The sequence below is a fragment of the Erythrolamprus reginae genome, chromosome 8 (assembly GCF_031021105.1).
Source record: "Erythrolamprus reginae isolate rEryReg1 chromosome 8, rEryReg1.hap1, whole genome shotgun sequence".
NCBI lineage: Eukaryota > Metazoa > Chordata > Lepidosauria > Squamata > Dipsadidae > Erythrolamprus > Erythrolamprus reginae.
The window spans coordinates 57,330,891-57,343,615 of NC_091957.1; the positions used below are offsets into that span (position 1 = coordinate 57,330,891).

Here is a 12,725-nt window from a genome sequence, read left to right on the forward strand (position 1 = left end):
ATGAAAGCACCCACTTTTGGTTTCTTACTTTGTGTACATACATTTTGTTTATTTTTATTTATATGTTTTTCCAAGTACGTATTGTGGATGGAAGGCACGCTGGTGCACTTTTGCACGCCCCTTACTGACCTCTTAGGAATCTGGAGAGGTCAACAGTGGAGAGTCTAAAAGAGTAAAGTTTTGGGGGTCTGGTGATAGTACTACAGACTCAGGTAGTGAGTTCCATGCATCAACTACTGGGTTACTAAAGTCGTATTTCCTGCAGTCAAGTTTAGAGCGGTTTACTTTGAGTTTGTATCTGTTGTGTGCTCCAGTGTTGTTGTAGTTGAAGTGGAAGTAGTCGTTGACAGGAAGGATGTTGTAGCAGATACTTTTATGGGCTGTGCCTAGGTTGTGTTGAAGGCAACGTAGTTCTAGGCTCTCTAAACCTAGGATTGTAAGTCTAGTTGCGTAGGGGATTCTGTTGCGAGTGGAGGGCTCTTCTAGTAAAGTATTTCTGGACGTTTTGTAGAGTGTTTATGTCCGAAATGCCGTGTGGGCTCCAAACAGATAAGCTGTATTCAAAGATTGGTCTGGCGAAAGTTTTGTATGCTCCAGTTAGTAGTGTGAGATTACCAAAGCTGAAGCTATGTAGGATTAGGACTCAGGGGTAAGTAAAGTTGGTTCTTCTATGAGGTGAGGACTTCAACTCCCAGAATTCCCTGAGTCACTCGTGCTAGCTGAGGGATTCTGGGAGTTGAAGTCCACAAGTCACACAGAAGAGCCAACTTTGCCTTCTCCTGGACAACCCTTAAAGATTTTACCTCAGGAGTTGTTAACCTAACAACTCTTGAGGCAACAACTCTCGAATCCTTCCTCCAGATTGTCAAGGTCCGTCTGCGGCCGGGAGAGAGAGCCGCGCTCAACCTGTCAGCGCTGCCCTTGCGCCCGATCCCGCCCGCGAAAGCCTTGCCCCGCGCAGCGCTCCCGCCTCCTCCTCCCTCCTCCTCCTCCCCCCTCAGCCCCTCCCGGCCCCGCCCTCCTCCCTCCTGGGCGGTGCCTCCCCGCCGCCCCCCCCTCCCCTCCCCCTCCCCGTCCCAGCAGCCTTTGCAGGCGCTACAATGAAATTTGCAAAGTTTTTTCGATTTCGGCGCCATTTTCGAGTGGACTCGGAGGTGAGGAGGGAGGGGCGGGGTAAAAAGAAGGGCGCCCCGGGCCGGGGGGGGCCGCGGGGGGAGCCCCAAAAATCCTCAAAAAATCCCTAAAAATACCCCCGGCCCGAAACTGGCCCGGGAGAGGCGGGGGGAGGCGCGGGAGAGCGGCGCTTGGGCGGGGGAGGAGGAGGAGGGCGGGGGGGGGGAGGGGAGGGGGAAGGAGGGGGAGGGGGGAAAGAGGAGGAGGAGGCGGCGCGCGCGCGCCTGAAGGGGGGGGCGACACCGGCCGGGCCCCCCGTTGCTCTTTCTCCCACCCGCCGCCGGTGAGAGGGGGGGGGCGCTCCCCTCAGCGGACCGACTTCAATTCGAGCGGGGGTCGCCCCCCCCATTTTTTTTCTCCTCAGCCCGTCAAAGTGGCCAAACTTTTCTTGACGGGGCGGGGCGAGTCTGACTCTGAGGGGGCCTGTTTTTCCCCCCCCCCAACCCTCCCCCCCTTAGCTGAGGGGGCGTCGTCGCCGTCCTGAGGGAGGGGGGGAAAAGCCCCCCCGCCCGGTTCCACGCGTGAGGGGGGGCGCCGCGGGGCGGGGTTCGGTCCCCCCCCTCATGAAGGGCCGCCACACGCGCCCCCTCATCCCCCCTCCCGTCCAGCCGCCGCTTCCTCCGCCCGATACTTTTTAGCTAAATATGGATACAGCGCGGAAGAAGCGGCCGGGAAGGAGTCGCGCCCGCCCGCCCGGAGGAGCCCATCGGCGGCCGGCGGGGCTCGGGGACTTGTGTGGGGAGGGGGGCAGGCAGGGGCGGGTGGGGAGGGGGCTTCCTCGGCCGCTCCCTCGGGGGGGGAGGAAAAAGACGCGCGTGGCGAGGGGAGGGGGGGCTTCCTCGGAGCTTTTGGAACGGCAGCCCCCCCCAATAAAAAATAATTAAGGGGAGGGGTGGAATAGGGGAAGGGAAAGTGACAGGGGGCCAAACCCCAGGAGGTCGAGGGGACTTCGTGCTCCCCACCCCGTTTCTTTCTGTCTTGACTTTCCTAAGCCCCCCCATCTTTTTACAACCCCCCCCCCCCCAAACTCCGGGCCCGAAGGAAGCTCTGCAGCCCCGGCGGACGTGGAGCCGGCAGAGCGAGAGTTAAAAAAAGTGATGCGCCGCTGAATATATATATCTATATCTATATATATTCTTCCTCCCTCCGAGGGAAATCCAGTTGCAAAGGAAAAAAAATAGGACTTTTCTTCTCTGCAAGCGCCCCCCCCCCGTCCCGGAAAAAAAAAAGTTTCTATCGAAGCAAAAAGTGCTGGTTGAAAAATAGGGAGGGGGGCGAGAAAAAAAGACGTTTTCAATTGGCCTGGAGTAACGTTTGAAACGAAATGGCCAGCGAGAAGATGGTTTCATTTCACTTTTTCCCCCCCAAACCGTTTTAAAATAGTGGGTTTTTTTGTTTCCTTTAAAAAAAAATTTTTTTTTCCAAATGTAAAATGCGATGGTTCTTATTTTTTATTTTTTGTTTTGCCGGCCCTTGTGATTTGGAATAAAGTGGGTTGAATTCGAAGTGGCCCGTTTGCAAATGGAAAGGTGGCAATTTGTTTTGGCTTTCACGAGAGCCGAATTAAAATTTTCAAAAGCACTCACAATAAATTCTATCTTTTTATATATAAAATGCATTTTAAAATGTACAGTATAGTAACTAATTTTTACTGTATGCAAGTCATTTTTTCAAAAAATAAACAATTTTAGAAATTAATTTGCCCTGTTTTATACTTTTTGTCATTACATGTTTTATTTTACAGCCATGGATTGAAATGTAATTTAAAAAACTGATTAAAATAACGGTACCATGAACCAATATAAACAAGATAGACTTTTTAAATTAGAGAATTAATTTTTAAAAAATTGTTTATCCCTTATGAAGCCTAATTTAGATTTTTAAAAAATTGTTCCTTACATTTGCTATAGCTTAAAAAAAAATTTTTTCTTAACAAAAAGTGCAGTTATATAAATTTCAGACATTAATTCTTATTCAATAATTTATTTTTCTTTTAAGTAGTTTGGGGGCAATTTGCAAGATCCTAGTTTTAATCATTTAAAATGATTTAAAAATATACATAAATTGTAATTGTCCGATTTTGTTGCCGGGTGGGCTAAGAAACAAACTCTTTTTGAAATCCAAAGTCATAACGTTTCTTCTGGAAAAAAGTGGAGAAGGGGGACGTCTTTAAAAAGATAATCTATTTTGTGTGTGGGTATGTATTTTGTGTGTGTGTGTGCGTGTGTGCTCCCATGCAAGTCCTATTAATGGGTGCTGATTCTTCTTAGGTTTTCTACTTCCCTACCGTCCTTGGTTTGCACAGATGGTGTTTTTAAGAGTTTGGTTTTTAAGTCTGCAATGCAGTCTTTACATCTAGAGGAGGCGACACTGAACAAACGGAAAAGCTCCAGGGAGTTTAAAATACTGTTCTTCGTCAGCACTTTTGAGGGAAAACTTTTACTGGCATTCTAACATACAGTATATGCAGCCTTCCCTTGTGCTCCATTTAAAAGAAGTCGTAAAAGTTCCTCTCATGAAGTGGGAAACTGCAAGTTCTTCCTTTCTTGCAAAAATTTTAAGAACTGTGCAATATGACGGTTTAGGCTAAGAGCAGAATTTGGAAACCAGCTAATAATAGGTTAATCCTGGTTTGTTTCTAAATGATCTTTTATGAGAGGATAAAATGGGGGAAGGGGTCCGTGTATGATTTAGATCCAGTGGTTGATGATGATTTTTTTTTAAAAAAGGGTAATCTGTATTTTAGAAATTATTTATCATTTCTGGAAATTTCATTTCAGTGTTTATGCTGATGCTAGTTGAAAACATATTGCAATACTCTTTGTTTATGTTTATTTTTAAAGGTATAATCTTGCCTTCAGCAATGTCGAAACAATATAGCAGAGATCATCAAACTTGGCAACTTTTAAGACTTGTGGACTTCAACTCTCAGAATTCTCCAGCCGGCAGGAGAATTCTGGGAGTTGGAAGTCCACAATTCTTAAAGTTGCCAAGTTTGGGGACCCCTACAACATAGCAAGGAGATTGTTTTAAAGTTTCACTGGAGTGAATGTTGGCTTCTAAATTGTTCTATTTCTTGTTGTAGGTTGGGCAGATTATATCAAGAGACTCCCCCCCCCCCCGCCCAAAAAAAAAATAACTTGCATAAGTCCACTCAAAATTAATAATTTTTATTTCACTCACCATTTTTCACATAGAATAGTTTCAGGCTAGGCTTTTAATGGAAATGTAAAAATGGTCATTCTTTGTACAGGGAAGAAATAAGATGAAATGTTCCAAGAATATTTTTTTTAAAAAAATCATGCTGAAATTAGACACAATTCAGTGCCAGAAAACTGTTGTGAATCTGCCCTCAAAAGTCACTTAATCCAGTAAGAATATTTTTATAACAACCATCCATACCGAAAAATGTGTTGAAATGACATGCAGGCTATGTTATTTCTGTTTATTCATTACCTTGATTGCTCCCTATTTGTTTATTGCAAATAAACTCACAAACAAGCTGCAAAGTTCTCAAAACTCAAGTTTCACTCTGCTACAACAAAGGGAGTTATTAAAATATTGGTTGGAAGAGGATATGTGAGTAGGATGTGATAACTTTGAAAGTCCTTTGTGATTCGTGAAGTGGGGTTTCTGACAAATTTCTTTCTAGACAGTTATGGTAGACTTTTTTGCTACATCGATGTCTCTCAAACCTTGGTGGTTTTAAGATGGGTGGGCTGCCAGAATTCTGGAAGTTGAAATCCACCACTTTAAAGTCACCAATTTTGAGGAAAACGCTGCGCTACAAAATTGGAAGTTGTCCCAAGTTGCTCACTTTTGCGTGCTTGGCTGAAGATCCAAAGATTCCATAATGGTGGTGATAATCTGGACTTAATCCTGTTCTGTTTCCACAGGGGATTTTTCTTCAACCCTTCAGTTGACTTCTTTTTTGGGTTTTCTGTTTTAATTTCAGGTGAGTGTTCTGTGCATTTGCTGAACCTCCGGGATGGAGGAGGAAGAAGACAGAGGACAGACAGTTTTGGGTATGTTGTTATTTCCCTTTTGCTAGATTAACAGAGGGCGGGAGGAGGAAGGCCGACATTGTCGGGTTTATTACTTTGTCCAGTTTATTACTTTGTCCAGTTTATTACTTTGTCTGTGGAGGCAAAAGAATGTGTCTGCCTGCAATTTAATGATTGCGGCTTCAGTAGAAGTCTGATCTACGAGCCTTCTTTCCCACAGAAGTCTTCTCTAGCTCCAACATTGGTTCAGTTTAGTGGCCAAAACGAAGTTGGGTTTCTAACATGGTCACTTTCTTAGCCATGCATAACCCTGGTTGCACACGTGTCTTTAGCAGCTTCAAATGCCATGGATATAAATAATAAGTTATCATGTCTTCCATGGACTGTAATGGGGGCTGTAGAAGAAAATTCATTTCTGGCTGGGATTTGGTTCCAGGAACTTGGATCCTAGTAGCTTTCTTTTCTGGGTGGGAGGGTAAAATAAACCATAAAGGCCATCAAAGAATGGAAGTGATTAGATTCCATCTCTCTGAGGGTGTGGGGTTTCCCCCCTGCAACCAGTATTTGGGGGGCGGGGGTTGGAGGGTTTTCCCCATCTAAAAGTTAGTGCTCACAACTTCCTCAAAGGTTTGTGAGCTTTGGCATTCATGGCTTTTATCTAAAACACGCATTAAAACTGTTTGTAAGACCTTTGCTTGTGGGGTTTGATGTTTTAGCTCCTGCTGGAACGAATGGTGAATCTTTCTCTTTGCATTGGTTTTATTCATCGCAGGTAAGTTGACACAGGTGAGTAAAATGACCAGAGATTTAAATGAGTAGCATCCCCCTTCCAATGGCAGCTTGTTAGCTGAATTGTCTGGGAGGTTTAAGTTCCCTGCTTGTCTTCTTTCAGCATGTCAGGCTTAGCAAAAGCAACAGGCACTCCTAGAAAATAACTTTTTGGTTGCTTCTGTTAGTTGCTGTGAGCAGGAACGGCTACAGACACATGGGAGTTGTGGTACCCATGTCAGCAATGGTCTGAATGTGCCATCTGATGTCCCTTCAGCTTTCATGTATTAAGTCCTGCTAAGCTGTGGCAGCATTTCCCTGCTAAATCTAAATCTGAAAAAGCATTATAACTGTCTCATATTGTCCACACAAAACTTTCCTTAAAACATACCTGTCCATAAAGCAGTGAAAACGGGAGTCATTTTCCAGCGACTGTAAAGATGTCTCAAGGAAATATGATGCCATTTAGATAAACAAATTAATTTGTTATAGTCAAGAATACTTTGTTTGTTTCACAGGCTACAAACTTGGTTACTGGCTGGCATGCTATTGGCATTTTACATAACACTTTCCATTTCTAAGGATTTGTGGGTTTTTAAAAAAAAACTAAAATAGAACCCTGAACTCTTTAAATAAGTTTAGCTTTCTTCTTAAGTCAGTCATGTGTTTTAAAAGCCTGCCCTGTAGAACATGTTCGTGGAATTACTGAACAGGGATAGCTAAGTTTATAATGAATTTATATGAGGTGTGGACAAGTTGGATTTAAAATGAATAAAGGAAATTGAGAGCATTTTAATCCAACTCAAAGTACTCGGAAGGCTTTAGATCAGGCAAGGCTGCAAAACCTGCCGTATATCTTAACACATAGATAAACTAAGAATTATTAAGTAAATGAAATAATTGGAGGGATCAGACATTCATTCCTGCAGTTAACAATGTGCGAAGGACATAATTAAAAGAAGAAAAAACTGCTAACTACGCTTATAAGTGTTGGTCCATAACAAATAAAATACAAAATCCATAATTGCCTAACCATTTATCAGAACATAATAATAAATGCTTTTGTAGCTGACAGCTGTCATTCACAGTGCATACCAAATAAAGTTGATGGAAAGCAGTTCCTCAAATTCCCTGACTATCCAACTGAAATTATACCTGTACATTTTTTATTATTATTATTATTATTATTATTATTATTATTAATTAGATTTGTGTGCTGCCCCTCTCCTTAGATTTATGCTGGGGTAAATTAAATTTGCCCTGAATTCATTGTTTGAAATGCACCACTGGCTACCGCTGGAAGAGGTGCATTTTAGAGGTGAAAATGGGAACTCTGGCTTGCAGAAAATGATTAATTTAGGAGGGAGGGAGGCAGGCAGGGAAAATCCTTAGGTTGCATAAAACCATACAGGCCACCAATGGAATCCTAGGTTAGAGTTCTCCCCAAGTTGCTCAGAAGCCAAGAATTCATTCTCTAAGCACTCTCATGAGACGCTGATTGACATTCTTTTGTTGCTACTTGTACGTTGCGACTTCGAACCCTTTTCTCCCTGAATATTTGAAAGCAGGGGAGACGGGACCTGCTGACATCCTGCTGCTTGGATTGCTTTGCAACTTGGCTTCCTTGGGGGCCCCCACTCCAAAGGCCAACCTTGAGGTGACGTAGCAGCACGACATGGTTTGTAGAGAAAAGAAGATACAGACCGTTCTGGGCTGCCTCATGACCTCAAGGATTCAGTCGAAGAGAAGCCGTCCTCCGCCTCAGGAAAGCCAAGACCGTCCCAAACTTAGCTTACCTGGCCAGGTATGTTTCAGTAACAATACTTCAAGCGGGTCCTTGAAGCACACGCCTTGTAACTTTACTTTTCCTTTCCCATCTCAAAAATGAAAGAAATATGGGAAATAGTTTCAGCATCGCTCAAAACGAGAGGGTCTAATGTGTCTGGCACCAGAACCTTCTCTGAATCCATAATAAAATTTCTGCCTCTGAAGGCAGGGGTTTCCAACCTTGGGAACATTAAAACCGGCTGGCTGTGGAATAATTCTTGGAATTGTAGTCCACAGGTCTTAAAAGTTGCCAAGGTTTGATACCACTGCTCTTAAGGGCATGTAAAAGTGGCTAGCATCCTTCCCAGCAGAATAAAGCTCTGAATAGAGTAGAAGAGACCTTGGAGGTCTTCTAGTCCAACCCCCTGCTTAGGCAGGAAACCCTACACTACTTCAGACAGATGGTCATCCAACATCTTCTTAAAAACTTCCAGTGTTGGGGAATTCACAACCTCTGGAGGCAACTTCTGTTCCATGGATTAATTGTTCTAACTGTCGGGAAATTTGCCTTTAGTTGGTGATCTTGAAGAGTTTCCACCCATCGCTTCTTGCCCTGCCCTCAGGTGCTTTGGAGAATAGCCTCACTCCCTCTTTGTGGCATTTATTTATGTATTATTTATTTATTAATCAGATTTGTATGCCACCCCTCTCCGCATGCTCTGGACTGCGTGCTGCTAGCAGGACAACACATTTCCTTGAATGCAGAGCTTCAAATTCACGAGAGCTACTCCCAAGTCAAAAGAAAAAAAATATTTCAATCTGAATTGTCTTCCAAAATACCCTGTCTATGATCAATCTCCCCCCCCCCCCCCCTTGCCATCTTGCAGGCCTTGGGCGACCTAACAGTCCTCTTTGTTACTCCCAGGGAGAGCTGCAGAAAAGAACTAACTGTCTGCTATGCTTTAGCAGCACGTAAATACTGGAGTTTAGGAAAGCCTCCAGTATTGCTTTGCTGCTGTAGTGCAGCAGGCACCTTCTCCAGGAAACTGGGCCTAAAGGGATGCAAAGAGCTTTGTTCGTTATCTACGGGTTGAGAGTTTTAGGATGGGACTTGTGATTCTACCCCAATTAACCATCATCCCTCCTTTGAAAACATTCTCCCTCCGGGAGGGTGAAACACAAGGGAAGCATAGCCTGAGTTAAAATCTTGTGCACTTTGAAAAATAGGGTTATGGGGTTTTTTAAATATCTGGCTTATGTTAAAAATATCTACGGTAACTCTCCTGTTAGAGAATTTAAGGAGCTGCAACCCCGTGGATTTGCAAAAGACAAATGAGAATGTGTTAGTTGGACTGTAGGGTCCCTGATACTCCCTGAGCTTGGCTGTTTGCTTGAAGAGGTTTTATTACCTAACTAAGTAACATCTTCAGTGCTAGAAGGGGGTGGGGTTGGCTGTCTTTTATTATACCAGTATAATTCCACTTCCTTGTAGCACTGATCTACCCTTGTTGGGTAATGGAATGTCTGCAAGAAGGAAAAAACTAAAACCAAGAAAGCAAATTTAATGCTTCTGATTGTGGAAAGAGGGTCTATCAATATAGTAGGATATGTAGTAGTAAATTAATATGGTATAATCCAACTACTACTAAGTGTTGCGGACTCTCTTAATCAGCAAGGATGGGAATCTGTTCCTAAACCTTATTCTGTATGACTGTAACTTGTTGCTTATATCCTAAGATTTTTATTAATATTGCTTCTTCATTGCTTATTTGACCTCTATGACAATCATTAAGTGTTATACCACATGATTCTTGACAAATGTACTGTATATCTTATTTTATGGATGCTGAGAGCATCTGCACCAAGACAAATTCCTTGTGTGTCCAATCACACTTGGCCAATAAAATTCTATTCTATTCTGTGGAAGAAGCCAACTGAATGTTTCCTGTAAGGAATCATCAAGATAAAAGCATCAATTGTGCAATTTAGCTGATTGGATTCTTCTATCATTATTATTATTATTTATTAGATTTGTATGCCGCCCCTCTCCGGAGACTCAGAGCGCTGACTTATTTAATTAATGCTCCTTTTTGTTAAACAAAATTAGATGGATTTTATATACTAACTAATGTTGTATAAATCATAGACTGGCTTGATGTGATGATTTTGAATTTATTCCTCCAGAGTTTGGGGGGGGGGGGTAACGGCAAGAATTTCTAGTAAAAGTGATACAATCTTCTGGGTGCAATATAATTTTACAAAACGAATATTTGTACTAAATATCTGGGATGAATCAACCACAGTGTGATTTTCCCCTATCTGAATTGAGAGAATCAGTTGCTACTCTCTTTGGTTGACTGCTGAAGTTTTCAGGACAGACAGAAGCTCCAGAGTTGGCTTTGCACTTTCCCTAACCCTGGTTTATGGAATAAGCCACAACTTGCCTAGATTTGCAGGACCAGTTGAACCAAGATTGACGTATTGTCACGAATCCGTGCAACGTTTTAAGACACATAAACCTTCGTTTTTGCTTATCCCGCTGTGTGAATTTAACTTCTGCGTGTCGGCGCGCCAATTCGCCCCTTGCCCAGGTGCCGTAGCAGAATTCCGCGGGACTCTGCTAGCGCCCAGAGCCCCTGGGACGAGCGCACCTCCCCGTTCCCCCTTAGCAGCCCACCTCTGCCTGGAGGAGAAATTAGATTGCAATCGGAATCAGAAATCCCCGGGTAGCTTTTCAGACGGAGGAAAACGGGGGTTGAATCAAACGGGTTGAATCAACGGCGCCTCATAATCGGGAGAGACCAGAAGAAAAAGCTGCCGCGGCCGCCTGCTTTCGGGGGAGTCCTTTCCGGCCCCCCCCCTCCAGCCTTCCCCCGGGCTCGAAAGGGCGCCCGGAGCCCCCAATGGCTTCGGAAGCGCAAGGCGCTTTTTCCCCGGGAGAAAATTGGGCGAGACGCCCGGTGCTGGGTCCTTCAGACGGCCGAGAGCGCATCCCTCCCGAAGAAATCGGGGAAGGGGCTGAGGAGTGGGCGGACACGCCCTAACCCGTCAAGGCTCCCGCGGCTGACGGAGCCGGCTGGGTCGCTTTTCAAAGCGCGCCGGCCCGGGAGAGGGAACCGAACCTCTGGCTAGTCCCCTGGGGAACTGGAAATTGGGTGCGTGGGTGCCGACCCCATCTCCCTTGCGGGGCTCGAGGGAGCCCGAACGGCTCTGTTGGTTCCAAGGCGGCCGGGCAGTTTCCTCCGCCTCCAAGCCCAACTCTGGGGTTAGTCAGTCTCGATCTCGCAGCGGGAGAGGCAAAGGGCCAGGAGAGTTTGCAAAGTGTCGGGCAGGGCGAGACTTTTTGCCCGACGTGAATGCCTCGAAGCCGGCCGGGTTGAGACGGACGCGCGGGCATTAAAAGAAAGGAAAAACGACTCTGCAAGGCTTTTTGCTCTGGGTGCGGTGGCGTCTCGGGCTCCTGGGAAGAGGAGGGGAGCAGGGCCCAACACGCGCCTCTTCTCCTTGGCCCTCGCCAGGCGCTCCATCCCGGGCAGAAGTCGGGCGGCCCCACCCTGCCCTCCGCCAGCCTGGGTGCGGCTGGGCAGCCTGGTCCCGCTTGGGACGGGGGTCCGGCCGCCCGACGGCGCGGTTCGCCTGCCCGCCGCCGAGTTTGCGAAAGAAGCAGCCGCGGAGGTGGGCTGTTAAGGTGGACGAGTGAGGTGTGCTCGCCCCCGCGGCTCTGGTTGCTGGCGGAGTTCGGCGCAATTATACCACTGCACCTGGGCAGGTAGCGAAATTGCCCCTGCGTCTCCGCGCGCAATTTCGCTACCTGCCCAGGTGCAGTGGTATAATTGCGCCGAACTCCGCCAGCATCCAGAGCCGCGGGGGCGAGCACACCTCCCCATTCCACCCACCTCTGCTTCTCCCCAAAGTCTGGCAGGCGATGCTGCTAGCCGCGCGTCCTTGGGAAGCCCCGGCTCCCATCCAAGCGGAGTTCGCCGCGCGCCACCGGCCTCCGTCTCTTCCCTTCGGGGCGTCCGGAGGGAGCAAGCGGAGACGGAGCGCTGGGTCGCCCGCCACCGGGAGCCGGGCGCGCCCTCTGGAGCTGCGGTCCCATCGCCGGCACTTTTTCTCCTGGTCGTCTCTGTTGCACCGGACCCGGCCAGGCTGGAGATCCGGGAAAACTTGCGGGAGGTTGATTCGAGATAACGGCCGGCTAAACGGATTCCCATTTTCCCGTTCTGCATTTAACGCGAACGAAAACTCTCACCTGCCAAGGTGAGTGACTTGCCTAACTGGCGAAAGACAAGAGATGAAGAAGCCGGCTGTCCCAAAGGTGTTTTTCAGGAGGCAACTGGACTTGGCTTCTTTTTTTCTTTTGAAGACGTTTCACTTCTTATCCAAAGAAGCTTCTTCAGCTCTGACAGGAATCGGGAGAGTGGGGAATGGAAAAGTTGAGAAAGCTTCCTGGATGAGATGCAAAACTTCTTCAAAAGGGGAAAAAACCAAGAAATTCCAGTGGCTTCCTGAAAAAACACCTTTGGGGCAACCAGGACTTGGATGACTGGAAATCTCCACTGAGAATCGTAACTGCAGAAAAAACAATGGCTGCCAACCTGCCTTCCATTGAGGACCTGCATACTGCGGAGGGCCGTGAAAATATTTACTGACCTCTCGCATCCTACACATAAACTGTTTCAACTCGTACACTTAAAATGTCACTATAGAGCACTGCACACCAAGACAACTAGACACAAGACCAGTTTTTTCCCTGAACGCCATCACTCTGCTAAACATTTCCCTAAAGTCTGCACTATTACTACTAGTTTTTTCCCATCATTCCTATCACCCATCTCCTCCCACTCATGACTGTAACTTGTTGCTTGTATCCTTAATATTTTTATTAAGTTTCCTGATTGCTTATTTCACCTCTATGACAATCATTAAGCGTTGTACCTCATGATTCTTGACAAATGCATCTTTTTCTTTTATGTACACTGAGAACATCTGCACCAAGACAAATTCCTTGTG

The 12,725-nt window shown here is 46.0% G+C and overlaps 1 long non-coding RNA gene across 1 annotated transcript; it reads left to right on the forward strand.

The window, feature by feature from the left end:
* The first annotated feature begins 1,114 nt into the window (after positions 1–1,114).
* Positions 1,115–6,466, forward strand: LOC139170826 (uncharacterized). Its single transcript, XR_011559672.1, has 3 exons — positions 1,115–1,154; positions 5,129–5,198; positions 5,894–6,466. It is a non-coding gene; the product is annotated as an uncharacterized lncRNA (long non-coding RNA).
* The last annotated feature ends 6,259 nt before the right edge of the window (positions 6,467–12,725 follow it).